This window comes from Ylistrum balloti, unplaced genomic scaffold (genome assembly GCF_031769215.1).
Source record: "Ylistrum balloti isolate Yb309-2 unplaced genomic scaffold, AGI_CSIRO_Ybal_v1 Utg370542, whole genome shotgun sequence".
Classification (NCBI taxonomy): domain Eukaryota; kingdom Metazoa; phylum Mollusca; class Bivalvia; order Pectinida; family Pectinidae; genus Ylistrum; species Ylistrum balloti.
The window spans coordinates 372,179-389,514 of record NW_026782344.1 but is presented as its reverse complement, the minus strand read 5'-3'; the positions used below and the strand labels follow the sequence as shown (position 1 = coordinate 389,514).

The 17,336-nt window shown below is 34.3% G+C and overlaps 1 pseudogene; it reads right to left on the bottom strand.

Moving 5' to 3' along the window:
- On the bottom strand, window positions 1–8,325 carry LOC132556070 (uncharacterized; annotated as a pseudogene).
- Window positions 8,326–17,336: the final 9,011 nt, after the last annotated feature.

Genomic DNA, 17,336 nt, shown 5'->3' with positions numbered 1-17,336 from the left:
TTAACCTTTCGTCAGAGTAGACTTCGGACACCTATAATGACAACAATTACAATAACGATAGGTTACAATTTTGAATGTTCTCTTCACGAACTTCTTCGTCTTTTCGTTGAAACAGTAGGTCGGGATCGTGTAGGTGGTGGGGACATCAGGGCGACAGAACAGTCTGTCACTTGTGGTATAGAGACAACTCTTCCTGCAATTAAGTACAGTATATCACCAATCATTAAAACAGTAAGTACATCGTACGAGTATCCATTTGATATAGTGTTAGGTTTAACAGAAGGAAAAATACTGAGAAAGCGAAACATTTAAAATTCTCGGTAATGCATGTACAATACAGTAATTTTTGTATTTTGTTTTCAAGTGAGTCGAGGCCACAATTTCGAAAATCTTTATGAGTCCCAATGCTAAGAGATATAGTAGATACTCCTAAATCTGTCCCAAAGGAAAGTCACGAGTCCTGGACTGAAATATCGGAGTCCCAAAAATCGCTGCAATGTATTGCGCACTCATGATATTGGCCAAAAACAGATTTCAAATTACAGAACATACAGCTAACGATTCAAAATAAACAATAAATTACTAACAAACAAGATTGATTCTGCTCAGAAAACAATAATATAGCCAAATTGGCATTATTGTCCTCACTAAAAGTGTTTACGAATATAGCTGAGCCCTGTGAACGGTAAATGTCAAGGGATGATGCTGTTGAAACCCCTTTAAAATGCTTAGAGATACACACAAATAACTGTCGTGGTTAACTTAGCACCATCATATGCAATAATGGAGTACGTTTAGTGCGTTGAATATAATTTCACTTTGACATGAACTCATTATGAGAGAGTTTATTTCCATTGTTGTCTGGTAATTGTGTATTGCTTGTCCAAATGGACGAACGAAACATCTATATGATACAGTTAATTATATGGCAATACTGTTTCTTATTTTAAAGTTACATTAAAAGGTGCTATTTATTTGCGTGTTTGTGCAATCGTATCGAAGAAACATAAAGGATACATTTAATCTATACATATTGAACGTTTAAAGCATATATACCCAGAACACACCGTCATTGTTTTTTTTTTAAATGCATTTTGTTTCTCGTTAATAAGCATTGATCGTTCCTGAGTAGCAATGGTATTTGTGTTGCTTTAATATATATATATATACAATGTATTGGTTGGCACTGTCGTTTGATAATGAGTAAGATAGGTGCGTCAAACGCTATTAGAACTACTTTGTAACTGTACGATATATATTGTGTGTACGATCCTATTTACGATTTTATACCCACCTTCTACACACTATCGTTGGGTACGTGTTTGTTGTATAAGGAGATGGAATATAGCAGACTCTATTCTGATACACGTGCCACCTTGGAGGCCGTATCAACACGACCCTCTCAGGACACAGATCAGCCCAGGATGATATGGCAATACTCCATTTGGACGTGTTGCTGTTAATGGAAGAAAGTGCTGCATTGATATTAAAATTTCCGTTTTAAGTATAAGTCGATAGAATGCTTATATCAAGTTAAGTTTTATTTACCACCAGCAATTATTGTGTTAGAACCATCAAACTCTCAGGAATGTTGATTTTGCAACGATTTAGCTTTATGCAGAGATGACTTAATACTTCATTATAACGAGAAAGAAAAGTAATTATTAACGGTACATATTGAAATTCTAGCAATTCAATTGAAGAAATATAAGTTTGTGCTAATCAGTGTAGCTAATTAATAACAATTAACAATTAATAAATATATCACATTGAATATATTGTTCCTGTAATATCACTTAAATATACATACATTTTCGAAGCCCTCCGTCCTCGTATAAGTTGTCTTTGGGTTCCTTTGAATTCCCTTCGTTAATTAAAAAGGAAAAACATATTCTTAAATTATATGTTCGCTATATTTCTGTGATGTTAAAAGGTATATGTGCGCGTTATTTATAATATATTCAACGATGAAATGATGAAAAGTGTATTCAAATCTTCAAATTTGTCGCAAAGGAATATATCTTATAAAAAAATAAAATATCTTATGAACATATCATTTATCAAATTAAGTCCTTTCTGACCCGTGAAATCAATGTCTTTATATAGTTCAGTAAGATACTTATATCTTGTGGTAACATTCACTAGATTGCCACCAAGGTTACGGATGTTTGTCAGGCTGTATCAAAGAGATAAAGCAAAATACACGAGTTGTCCACATTCAGATAAGTCTTTCTCAACATCCATTGTTACAATGTTTTAACCGCTATAACTTTCAACCAATATATACATTTCTTTAACTAAGATGTGGTGAATTGAATCTATATTTTTAAGGGGACTGGAAGAATGACAGGAATCGTTTAGCAGTCTTTTAAAAAAATCTCAAAGAAAACGCAGATTTAGTAGTAAACAACGTACAATTGTGGATGGGACCCAACATACTATAAAAAAGAAAGCCCTATTGACCATAGATTTCAAGCAGACGAAGATATGATAAACTTGTTGCTTGATTCAAGCTTTCTTTAAACCCAACATTTTATGTAATGTGTAATTTTTCGATTTTTCAAAAATGTTTAAAATCTGTCACGAATCAAAACTTATAATATCCACGACGCATTAGGGAAAGAACACTACAGGCGCCGCATTAACTTTGATTAAACCTCGTTTAAAGAGCATATTCCTACTAAAAAGAGTAAGCATTTTGACTAGCATTATTTCCTCTTCTTTGCTAAAGCTTGCAGATTAGCTGTCATTCTTTTCGTATTGATATTAAATATCCTTCTTCATTTCATCTGACCAAGATCTATATACTTTTTTCCTATAATGTCCAGCTCAGATGTTTAATCGTATTTTACAAATATTCTTATCTTGCACTTGTGATAGGTCATGCAATTAAATCTGAAATTTTTTTTCGAGAATGCTTACCTCTGGAATACTCTCTCAGCTTGAACAATGTCCGTTTTGTTTACAAAGTGGTATTTCACATGGTTCTTCCAGCAGGTCACCGTCTTGGGGTGCCTGACCCGCACTCAACGTAACCAATGTTACCAAAACGCTCAGAACCTAGCGGGAAATGTTGAACATTTATGATTTACAAATCTCACAGTCCCAAATGATCAAACTTATTGTTTGCTTCGTTTACATATTTGTCGGGTTTATCATACTGTTACTTGCCAGTTATCTTGTAGCAGACGGGGCATTATAACAATACTGGTTTGCCTCGATTTCTCTTACTGATGAAAGTTAGAACACTTATCTTGACCTAACCTCTGTAGTAATTATCATAAAGTTTTCATTGAAAACAAAAAGAAAGCACCGACGAGTTACAGTTGTGGGAACGCATGCATATCGTGCGCACATCATCCATACATCGTCCGACCATAATGCGCGCACACTCGCGATACCGTATCTAGCGCACAACTATGCAATAAAATCGCACATTTTGTTTGGTTAGGTAAAATGGTTTATCAATATTACGGATTGAAAAATTAACTGAAAATTCGGGTAGTTATGACTAAATAGAGACCATAGGTATTTTAAATGTTGATCGCTGATTATAAAGGTCATTTATAAAAAATACAAATGGATCCCGCGTTAATTAGTCTTTTTATTGTATAGTTTTACACCTATAAAACTTTATCTAATTTACAACAATTCCGAAACAAGCTTTTCTAACTTGAATTAGTCAGTTTTGTTGGCTTGGATGGAAGCATGAGAGGGGTCTCACTGTGGGTTCAAGTTCAAGTTCTTTATTACTTTTAGCTATCTGACTCATCAGTAGACAATTGGATATTTACAATATATAGACGTCACATAATACACACACACACACACACACACACACACACACACACACACACACACACACACACACACACACACACACACACACACACACACACACACACACACACACACACACACACACACACACACACACACACACACACACACACACACACACACACACACACACACACACACACACACACACACACACACACACACCACACACACACACACACACACACACACACACACACACACACACACACACACACACACACACACACACACACACACACACACACACACACACACACACACACACACACACACACACACACACACACACACACACACACACACACACACACACACACACACACACACACACACACACACACACACACACACACACACACACACACACACACACACACACACACACACACACACACACACACACACACACACACACACACACACACACACACACACACACACACACACACACACACACACACACACACACACACACACACACACACACACACACACACACACACACACACACATACACACACACACACACACACACACACATACACACACACACACACACACACACACACACACACACACACACACACACACACACACACACACACACACACACACACACACACACACACACACACACACACACACACACACACACACACACACACACACACACACACACACACACACACACACACACACACACACACACACACACACACACACACACACACACACACACACACACACACACAAATCTAACATGTAATGTAGAGAATGACCTTAATATAATTAAAACATAGTCTAGCTATAAACAATTTCGTGTTATCAATCTCGTCATAGCACCATCTTACAATGATTACAGGTTGAAATAACTAGCATACCTTATGCACAGAACTATTAATATACCATGTAACGAACATAGGAAAAAAAGATTTTACCACAGATTTCAAATGTTTTCAAAACGATTCACACTGTGTAACTTCAATATAGACATACAGTGTACAAGTTATAAGAAAAATAGCCTTTACTTATTGCAGACCTTCTAGTCTTCTCTTGTTTGCAAGTTTTAAAAAAATTAGCCAGATTTGAGATATCCTTTCTACTTTTAGTAGACCAGAGCCCTATCAATTTGAGCATATTGGCATTTCTATAGTAATAAGGTTTAATAAATTTCTTACGTAGTGAATGAAAGAAAGGACATTTTAAAATAAAATGAAATTCATCTTCAATGTCTTGCATTGTACAAAGTAAGTACAGTCTACGGTTTCGTTCTATATTATTGTTATCTCCCAGTTTCTACAAGTAACTCGTGTGAAGACAATCTAATTCTACTTAATTCTTTTATCCTAAGACTATCAAGTGACTTTCTCAGATATTCTTGTAAACAAATTTCTTTGCAGAGGAAACTATACAGACTACCTTTTGGGAAAGAACTTATTTTATCAATACAGTCTTGACGAAATATATCAATTATTCTCTGTTTGAAAATAGCGTACATATTTATGTCTGGATGTCGAGATTCCTATATGTAGCCAAGTCCTAATCTATATAGCTCATTCCTAATACCAGTTGTCCAAATATTATTATTTTGGACCATCTCCCTGTAACATGCTTGTAAAATACAATTTTCTGTGTTTTTAAGTTTTAACCAATATTTCATTATTCTACATTTACGTGTGATATATCAAGGATATCTACCAAGTTCAAAATAAACCATACAATTAGGAGTACTTTTACGAACTTTCAGTAATCTTTTGCAAAAATGTAAATGTACCTTTTCTACGTTGGGTGCTTTATGCAGTCCCCAGATTTCAGCTCCATAAGTGAGTATACTATTTACGTAAGTATCAAAAACCGAGATTTGTGTTTCAGGATTGAAAAAATGATTACGACATACTTTCCTTATTGCAAAGTACGCTTTCTCTCCTTGTTCTGCTACTTTCTGTTGAGTTATGCGGAACTTACCGTTATAATTAAGCAACACCAAGATAATTGAATTCGTTGACAATTTCCAAAACACAACCATTATAAATCCATGTTTCATTTGCCCTGATAATTCCACCATTACGAAATATGACTATTTTAGTTTTAGAAGTATTTACTGTGAGATTCCATTTCTGTGTATATTCCAATAAGGAGTCTAATAATTTTTGTAACCCTTCCGGAGTTTCCGACAATATCACCATTTCATCGGCGTACATTAAAAGGAATACTTTTATCATCTGTATTTCGATAGACGGACAGTTGTCATTCAAAAAATTCATTTCACAATCATTAACATAAAACGAACATAAAATTGGTGAGAGAATTTCTCCCTGGAATAATCACTTTTCACAATTAAAAAAATCTGACATAGACCCTCCGGCCATAACACAACATTTGACATTCGTATAAAGAGATCTAATAATATTTAATATTTTCCCATTAACTCCTTCCTTTATTCGAACGCTTTCTTATAGTCTATGAAACAACAATAAAGCCTCTTTCTTTTCTTTAGTGTTCTACTAATCAAAGACTGCAGAGCAAAAATAGCATCAATCGTAGACATTCCTTTTCTGAAACCATACTGAGCATCGGAAATATTGTTCTAATTTTTGTCAAACTCCCCCAATCTTGAGTTTAAAATATAATTCCTATCTCCTTTCTTAAAAAGTGGTACAATATTTCCTTGGGACCAAAGTGTAGGGTAATTACCTGACTTTAAAAATTATTAAAAAGTGTTATTAAACATGGCATCAAAACTTCTTTACACCTTATAAAATACTCATTCAATATGTTATCTTGTCCAGCTGCTTTACCTAGCTGTAATTTCTTTACAGCGGAATTCATCTCGCTTTCATCAATATCCCTATCTAGTTCATCAAACATTAGATCATCTGTTCTTCCATCATATTCATTTAAAAACTCTGAAACACCATTGTTAACCATAGGCCTAGTTGAAGAGAGATCACGAAAATATACAAAGAAGTCACCATTGCTCAAATTACACTTCCCAGAATGATTACGTTTCTTAAAGGTACTATAAAATGACTTTGGACTGTGCTTCCTTAAATAATTGTACATATTACCTTGGTGACCTTTATTCTCTCGTTTAAATTTCACTTCCGTTTTCTTGAATATATTCTTCTTAAATACAAGGTGACGATAGGACTCTTCATTGTTAGATATATTAAAATCATAAAGTGCATTTTTATACTCCATGTATTTGTTCTTACAATCCTGATTGAACCATGGTTTGTATTGTTCAGCAACACCCCGTGATACGTTGGGTCGTTTATTAATTACCTTGTTACATAATGGTAGAATCAATTGATTTAATCTATCAGTGAAACCTTCAACACATTCATTAATACCTTTAATGCTGTGACTATCAGGGTTACATAATTCAAACAGTTCATCAATGTTAATACGTAATATATTTACTACACCTGCTGTATTCTCATCATTTTCCTCAGTTATCCCACTAAAATTGTCCACTTCTTTATTAGAAATACATTTATAGAACAGCAGATAGGAGAGTGATCCGAGAATGTGTTGAAGACTCCCGATTGGAAATTTACAATATTTGATAATAATGATTAATTAACTAAAACATAATCAATAAGACTAGTTCCCCGAGCATTGAGAAATGTGATACTACCCCTCGGGTCGTCATTGTGACGACCATTTACAATGCTTATAGATATAGTTTTACACAAGTCAAGTAATCGTCGCCCAAATTGGTTTACAGTAGTGTCAGTATTACAATGTCTACTTATACTAGTATCTGAAACATATTGTACAACATTGGACAACAAATTTATTGTATCATCATTTAATCTATCATTATTAATAAAATCATCGTTGGTACCAGTTCTACCATTTAAATCATCCATGATAATTATATCATTTTCATCATTTTTGTACTGGCTTATCAAATCTTCAAGCCTTGCAAATAGATCTACAATATTATCATGCACATTAGTAACAATGTAACAATATTTCACAAGATCATTCTTAACAAATATCACAATACTCCCGCCTTTCCCGCTTTCTCTTGGGAAATCAGAACATGTATAATTATTTAATAAAATGTTGTCGCCATTTTCATTCCAGCATTCATACAGACAAAAACATATCATATTTACTTATACTATGTACAAAATCACTTGAATCAAGCTTTTGCTTTAAACCTCTACAAATGTTCCATGAAATGAATGATACACTCTCGACACTGTCCTATGCGTGTTGCTGTGCGACGGGATTGGATTGGACTCGGTAACTCTCTGAACATGTATCGGCAGCAGACTCTGTTTCAAGTATTTCTCTAACATTGGCCAGAGGATCCGATACTGACAGACCCGGGCTACACCCGGCGCTCCTCTGTTCCTCAACTGGCATGGCCTCACCGCCACGGCCAGGAGTACTAGGAGTGGCACACGACAACAGACGGGCTAACCGTGGCGCTCCTCTGTTCCTCAGCTGGCATGGCCTCGCCGCCATGGCCAGGAGTACTAGGAGGGACGCTCAACCACTTAGACAAAGGACCTTTATCATTAAATAACGGAAACTGGTGGCCAACATTGTTCTCGATAACCACAGTGTCAATCTCATTATTCTGTTGAATGCCTCGAACCTATTGTACACTGTTAAAATTGGCACTTCTTTGTGATTCGTGACGTGGTCTAGAAGACCCAGAGACGCCTGCTGTATTGGGTTGGTTCTTCCCAGATGGTGTGGAAGGGATACGCTGTCTTTTATAACCTCTTTTACTGATGACAGAGAAAACGGATTCCGGAATGGAATATTGACCACTTCCCTGTACAATCGATTTTGATCTGACCGTTTGCGGCTGGGTGAATGTTCATATCGCTCTCCGTCTACAAATAGCTTGTCTCTGACTAGCTTGACTTTCCGGCCAGCTCTTTTGAAGTCCTTTAGTATAGGGTACAATGTTTTACGTCTATCTTCAACCTCTTTAGGAAATACTTCATTGATTCCATATCTGGTACCCTTCAGTAGCCTGCCACTATCACGCACCATCTCCAAATCTTTATGAAAGAGGAATGCTGCCACAATAGGCCTTGGTTTACCATTGACACCTTTTCTTATCCTGTGGGTGGAAACTTGAGTACCCGGAGAAAATCCGCATGATCGGGCTGGTGACCCCATACCTTTTACATCCGTTCCTTGAATCGAACCCCGGACATCTAGTTGAAAGGCGAGTGCTTTACCACTGCGCCATCAGACCAAACCTCCGAGAGTGGCGAGTGGTATGTCTTGCGCAACACACATTATCGTGTAGCATAGTACCAATATAAGTTTATCTACCAGAAACACACATTGTTCTTGAAAGTTTATGTTCAACTGCACTTAAGTGATTCCTTATGATGTCAAGCATTGACAGGACCGGGTACATTATAAAGAAAAGGGTTTACAGGTTGAATTTTCCTATTCTTTGTCAAAACGATATATATGTTTTTATAAAGGATCTAAACTAGACTAGTACATTTAACTACAGATATTCCAGTAAATCTGGATTTACTTTAAGCTCTGTTGAAGATACACTTTCTCGTACAATGGTATTCATAAAAGACATTGCGATTGATGCTTCTGTTGTAAGTATTAATATAAGTATGCACTTACTAGATTACAAAATGCCTAGGACCGAATTCAAGAAATTCGATAAAACAATTAACACAGAAAATCTAAATTTAAACAATATATTTTGTTGTTTCTGAATAACCCACGAGAAAGGCACAATATTATAGAAGTAGCAAAGTGCCGCTATTGTTTGCTATCAATATATTATACTGTTGTATCATTTACGTTAAGTAAAGCTTACTTACCAAAACATTCATTTCGCAAGAATCTTCTCGGTTGAAACAACAATGACTGGTTTTAATTTGCAGCTAGTTCTTTTATAGAGCAACGTTTTCGTACTAAGATGGGATTTAGTGGAAAATGTTTAAGGTTTAGCATTCCATATCGCTTTCATACGATTGAATAACATTTAACGACAATGTATGTCTGTGGTCAACATGTGGCACAGTATTTAACATAAGTGTAATAGTAACTTTTATGGTATGGAAAGGCGACAGGAACAACAGAATAGACTTTATAGTATTAAGTTTGATGACACTATACTTATTTTATCACCACCATAATGTTTTTCATTCTAAACAAGTTTGATAGAGAAAAAAAAATGAATGTGGTCATCATGTGTTACAAATAATCCTTCTAAAGGTTACCAAAATAATAGTATCAAAAGGTAATTATGTCCATCCCCAAAAAAAACGACGGCGATAATGCTGTAAAAACTGTTGCTTTTTAAGTGTCATTTGAGACAGCAGAATACATAGAATAACATAGAGGTGTTTTAACGATCACGACATTATTCTTAAAGCGCTTACAGTTAACCCTTACGTGCACTTAACTGGTCGCATATTTTTCTGTAACGTCAACAGTATAGTTAAATAGAGTAGGCAAAATCGATACTCCGTCCCAGTAACTCTGTGCAATCTGTTGCTGTTCATGTCTCTGATCAGCTGACCTCTGGAAAGTAAACATGAAAAAACATAAATGAAATAAAATAACATAAAATAAAAAAAAAAAACAAAAAACAAAAACAAACAAAAACAAACAAACAAACAAAAACAAAAACAAACATACAAACAAACTAAGGAAGTGACTGCAATTCAATGCAGCCTTTTGTAGGATTTCGGAAGTTTAACAAACATTCGTTGAGTCGATACAATTTATGACTGGCCATCATCAAATATTAAAGATTTTGGTGCAAATCTTGAAAGACATTAATACACACTTAATCATTGTACAAGTTCACTACTCACACTTATTTGTAAGAAGAGTGAGTTTGTAAATATATGGGATATATTTTGAGCATCAGAATAATCTCTTTGTTTTTTTTTTCATTTCAGAATATTTTATTGTTTTGATGTTGGTGACAAATGGAATTGGGCAACAGGCAGAGCCTATGAAAGCCCTCTCCATACAACTTAAACAAGTACACAGACACATCAATCAAAATTTAAGATATTAAATAATAATGATAGCATTCAAGGAAAAGAATTTAGAATATAGATTCAGTTGAATAATTATCTAACAGAAATGGTAGGCAAGCATTACCATAATTTAAATTATAGTGTTAAAGAATAGTAAGATTAGATAGGTAATATGATTATATATAACAAGATGGAGTCAAAGTTTGTCAATTGATCACGGCATAGGCTGCAGGTTCAAACAGTCCATATACCCACAATCCTGAGCCGAGTCCGTAAAAATTGACAGGCGGACCAAACTTAAGATAACAAATTCAAACTAAAAATAGAAAAAAAAAATGTATATATAAGAATACTAAGGTTAAAACAGGCGACCGGTATCAGTTATGAATCTCTGAACCGAATCAAGAATAGATTTATTTATATTTGCATCAAGTGTATGAGATCCTTTAAGAAATGTATCAGTGGTAAGAGGTATAGAATCACTAAGAGTAGAAAGAGAATTAAGGAGGAGTTGTCTTTGGATAGGAAAGAAGGGACAATGAAAAATGAAGTGAGTAGGATCTTCAACTGGGTGGCCACAAGTACAGGCAGGGTTGTCATTAAGGTGGGAATTAAATAAGTCAAAATTTAGATTACTTGCAGAGTTTCTTAGTTGACACAAGAGTATGCCTTTCTGTTACCGTAATATTTAAAAGTATCAGTGCATTGTAAAAGAGGATTGATAACAGGCTGGGACAAAAATGTTTTTTTTTATTGCATAAATGGATGTCAATGAGGGAAACAGACAGGATGGGTCTTCCCATTCAGTCATGAGTTTTGGAAAGAAACTAATGCTATATTGACGAGTTCTTTCAAGGGGCACATCAAACAACCTATTGTGTCGAAGAGGATAATGAGCAGTATTATTGTTGATAAAAGGCTGGATAGAATCAGTTACATGAGGGGGGCATCTGTTATTTAAAATATTTTAAAAATGGATATTTTGATGTAGATGTCTTCGTGTAGCTAATGGTATTAATCTAGACTCATTATAAAGGATAGCATGACTGGTGCCCCGTCTCAGACCAGTAATAATGTGTATTGCCTCTAATTGAACTGATTCTAAGATGTTGCATTCCCTTTCTGTGCAGTTAGACCAAACAATATCAGCATATTCTAAAATAGGACGAATAAATGTAATATATATTAATTCAAGTGACTTTCTGTCAATTTTGTACTTTAACATTCTAAGAATATTTATTCGTTTATAAGCTTTCTCATACATAAAGCTTATGTGGTTGGACCAATTAGCATGACTGTTAAAAATTAGACCCAAGTGCTAATGACAGATAACATTTTTAATAACTGAGTTATTAAAATACAGATTTGGATGCAGCATTTCAGAATCTATTCGCCTAGAAAAAAGTAGGGATTCAGTCTTATCCGGATTAAAAATTATACCCCACCTATTGGCCCATCTAGAAATTTTTCGGAGATCATCATTTAGTATATCAGCCGCATCTTGCCTGTCACTCTCAATTAGGCCATATAAAGACGTGTCATCAGCAAATAATTTCACATTAGATAGTAAATCGTCACCAATATCATTAATATATAGCAAGAACAGATAAGGACCAAGAACTGAACCTTGTGGGACCCAGCCTGTAATGTTTTCCAGTTGGACCTGTACCCATCTAGGACCACTCTCTGTTTCCTGTCAGATAGATGTGATGAAAACCACTTTATAATGTTATTAATACCATATTTTTTCAATTTGTAAATTAATCCATCATGCCAAACTCTATCAAACGCTTTGCTAATATCACAAAATATCATTCTTGCTTCTTTACCTTTATCCAAATAATTTCATCATATATAATTAAAAAATGATTAACAGTAGAATCTTTTGGTAAGAAACCTGATTGGTTTCTAGAGATAATATTGTATCTTGAAAGATAGTTCTACACATATTTGAAAACAATTTTCTCAAGGATTTTACTGAAGATTGGAGTAACAGAGATTGGCCTATAGTTTGAGGGGTCACTTTTTCCTTCTTTCCCTTTATATACAGGTGTTACATGGGCATTTTTCCAGGAGGTAGGAAGTACACCTACAGAGATAGATTTATCAAATATTATAGAGAGAGGTTAAACAAGGGATTGAGAAACTCCTTTTATGAATTTGGGATGGATGGCATCAGGGCCTGCAGGTTTGTTACTATTTAGAAGCTGAAGTTGGTCAATAATGTCCTGTTCAGTTATGTCGATAGAAGAGAAGTTAATAATTGGTGGGGGATAGTCAGGTGGTAAATCATCAGCATTCTTGTCTGTCGCTGAAATAATTGTGAAGTAATCATTGAAAGACAGCTTTATCTAGAGGATGTATTTTCCGATCATCATTAATTATCAGGGGAGAGTCAGTATCGCTTTTATTTTGAAGATTCATAACTGTTTAGCAATTTGCCACCATTTTCCAGGAGGAATAGTTTTATCAATAAGAGAAGATTGTAATTTAGATAGATATTCATTTTTAGCCGCTCGAATAAAGGTAATTACCTGGTTTCGAATAACTTTAAATTTATTCCAGGAGGCCTGGGAATTCTGTTGTTTAGCTTTAGAATGTTGACGATTTCTCTGTCTTATATTCAGTCTAATTTCATTAGTCATCCATATTTTGTCATTAGGTCTAATAGTTACAGTCTTGTTTGGTACAAATTGGTCAATAGCAGCTAAACTTTTGTTAGATAGAATATAATTCATTTCATCAATATCGCCTACTAATTGAAAATTCCAGTCAATAGAACTAAGAAATTCATTTGCTCCAAAATTAGTATTTTGGAAATATGAAAGTTTTTTTTTTATAAGCAAGTTTCTTAAAAGACTTGAAGTTTAAGTTAGCAGTAATTGGGGAGTGGTCACTACAAGATGGGGGTAGCACTGATGTATTAGTAACAAAGTTAACATTATTAGTATCAAGAATATCAAGTGAAGTTGAAGATAGAGGAGTAATCCTGGTTGGTTCAGTAACAGTATTTTGTAGTCCGTATCTTAATAAGAGTCTATAAAAATGAGAGTTTGGACTAAGGTTTAGCATATCTTGATTAATATCTCCAACCAGAATTACTTCTCTTTGTAAATCAAACACATCATTTAAATTATTTTCAAGTTTTTGCCAGTAATTAACAAGAGAATTTGGAGGTCTGTAGATACAACCAATTAAAAAAGGCTTATTATGAGTGGATACCTCAACCCAAAGTAATTCTAATTCTTCAGACTCAAGGTCAGTTCTTCGCTTGATATTAAGATTGTTTTTAGAGTAGATAAGAACACCACCACCACCACAGTTATTTCTATCTTTTCTGAAGAGATTACCATAGTTTTCAAGTGATACATCATTGTCAGGAATAGAATTATTGAGATGAGTTTCACTAACACATAATTCTTAATGAACATACATTTATGTGACAAATAGAAATATTTTGAAAGAAAGAGCTAGTATCATTATCAGGACCAGGGTTAGGGTGAATATCTCCACATAGTATTAATAAAATATATATCAGCAATAAATACTCAATGCTTACTGAACATAATGTCAGAGAATCATAAATAATACCGGAATTTCCCAAGTCACTCAATGCTCCACTGATACAGGAAGGCTCAATACACTTAACCTTTGTCAAAAAATAGAAATGCACTAAAATGATGTATTATCAACGTAGAGCATCGAGTGACATGGAGATACCAATTGTAAAGATGGTAATGCGTTTGTAAATACCTAACAGGTGATGGACATGTATATCTGTTTATATTCTGAAAACTCTTTGTTTTTGATTGTGTCTTCTTCATAATTTCTTTCCGTAAAGCACCAATTCATAGTCGATAAACACTCCTGCCTGTCCTTATATCATCATTCTCTTTAATCGTCTAAACACTAAGATATAGAATGGACTCAAGGTTCAGTTGTAATTTCCGAGGCTGTAGTCAGGTAAAACAGCTACATTGTTGTACACACTCCAAGCAACTACTATCTAGAAAAATTGATCCATTAATGTTTTCGAGTGGCTGTCATTCTGTTTGCTAGTGAACAAGCTACGTTTCCTCCTGATTGCACTCATACATGTTCGGAAATTAATATTTGTTGTTAACGGGGTCCAGAACAAAATAATCTAGTATACATATTGTTTACTTACTTATTCGTTTCGATCGTTCGGATTCACTTATTCTCTGAATTCAAAGACAAGTTCTTGGGTTAACATTGAGGATATTTTTGTATTTTGCTCATAATATCTATTTTTGCAAGCTATTTCACTGAATGTTTAGATAAATTCAAATATTGATGGACGGCATGTCACTATTTCCCAACTTTATCGGTGCCGTCATCGTGTGAAGATAAGAGGGAGAAATACAAAAATAGCTTTCAACATCAGACAATAAAGGGAAAAAAAGACAAAAAAAAAAAAAAAAAGACAAAAAAAAAAAAAAGAAATAGATTACAAAGGTGAGATTTCATAGAAATAATTTAATGTATCAATTAAAAAAAATAGAAGTAAGATAGGTGTAAAATTACCATTACTAAATACTTAATTCAAAGTATCGCGTAACCCTGTATGTAACCTAGTGAGAGAATAATATCCTAAAATTTTCGGAGGTATAAGGTTATATAAATTATCACAAAAACACAAAAACAATTAACCAGCATATAATATCAAAATAGTCATACGCCAAACTCAAATTAAAAAAAACTAGGTCTAATTATGAACAAAGGAAATATTTACATGGAAACTCCTGAAAAAAACATGGAGAAAAAGACCAAGTGTTCCGGAAAAGTAAGCGACTTCTGCTTCATCGACACCCTCAATGTAAAAAGTATAAACAAAAAAACATTCAGCTGTGTTATGAACGCAAAATTATCAGGATTAAGTTTCAATTACACCTCTCTTTGAAAGAAATTACCAGATATTAATAACGACTATGTCGTAGCATAAATCAGGTGGAACTCCGGCAGCAATAGATTGATAATGAGCTAATTTTCGAATGCTAAAAGCGTTTGACGCAAAAACTACGATATGCTGGTAAGCAAGTATAATAGAAATATTGAAGGCATGTATTAATGACTAGTGATTCAGATGGTTTGACGTAAACATATGTATCAACAATTCTGAAATCTATTAGCAAGATTGTTCAGATCGATTCGGACGATCGCTGAGCGCACCATATCAGTTCACATTCTCTATGTTTAAATGGGAATAAATGTAACCTCTTTAGAATCTTAAGCTCTAACTAACGTCAGCTGGAAATGATACTTCCGGTTTGGAATGATTTGATATTTTTCAGTTGTAATTGTGGCTATTTTGGAAATACGGAATGATAGAAATTTTGAAAGGTCTTCACAATAGGCAAGTTATCTTTATTGACACTGCCCATTTAATATCCTATATCGCTTGTTGATTAACGATTCTTGCTGTGTTAATCACAGTATCGGTATGACCGGGTGAGATATGGTTGTGTTTAATTAAACCCGACACAAGCACATAGATCGATTGGTAGTATCATGTCAAAACCTCTTGTCAATATCCACTTTTATATACGAACTTAACAGCACTTTCTCACTTGTTTTTGAAATAAGATTTCGTTTGTTATCTGCGTTTTACCGGAAATATGTTACAGTTTGGCTATGCATTATTTATGTTTTCATGTTTAATAATTGTAAAAAAATCATTGATTAATTCTTTGATCAACTTTGCCTTGAAATTAATGCTACTTTCTACCTTCACTTTTACCCTCCTGTATAGAATTTCCTATAAAATTTATAAGCATGCATATCTAACTATTTTCAGGAAAGCACCTTCATACTAAGTACTCCAAAATTTTGTGTTGATTAATTTCTATTCTAGCTATTTAAATTTTTATTTATTATTATCATTTTGCATTGATAAAGCGTGGAATTCTTTAACTTTTAATTTATCTGTTTTCTGCTATTTTATTGAGCGTGATACATGAGGCCGTGTGAAAGTTGTGATATTTCAGTTTGATTGCACTTCAGTGCGACATTGGCCTCACCATTTGGTAAAAATAATTGTCATACGAATCTACACAAATGCGCGTATTGCATCTACACAAAACCATATCTAGATACAAAATGCAGATGATATAGTGATTTACGATACAGAAAGTTATTAATACCCTGCCACGGTTTTGTCAGTGTAGCCTTTATTGGTAATTTTTATATACATGCATAAATATTAGCCCATACGGCAATGCGTAAAAAGTCAACAAAAGAAAAAATGTCAACGAAAAGAGAGACAGTATAATATTTTTATTTCAAATTTGAAAAGAAGCATATGTTTGTAAACGTTTTATGATTCGCGAAACCTACCCAGGTAAAGGTCACAGCTCCTTATTGAATGTAAAGTTGCTGAACAGTTTTTGCTCTGATTGTATCAAACTATTATCTCCAAAGGTTTGCTAAAAAATTGAGTATTTGAATTCTTGTCAATTAAAACTAGTTCTGATA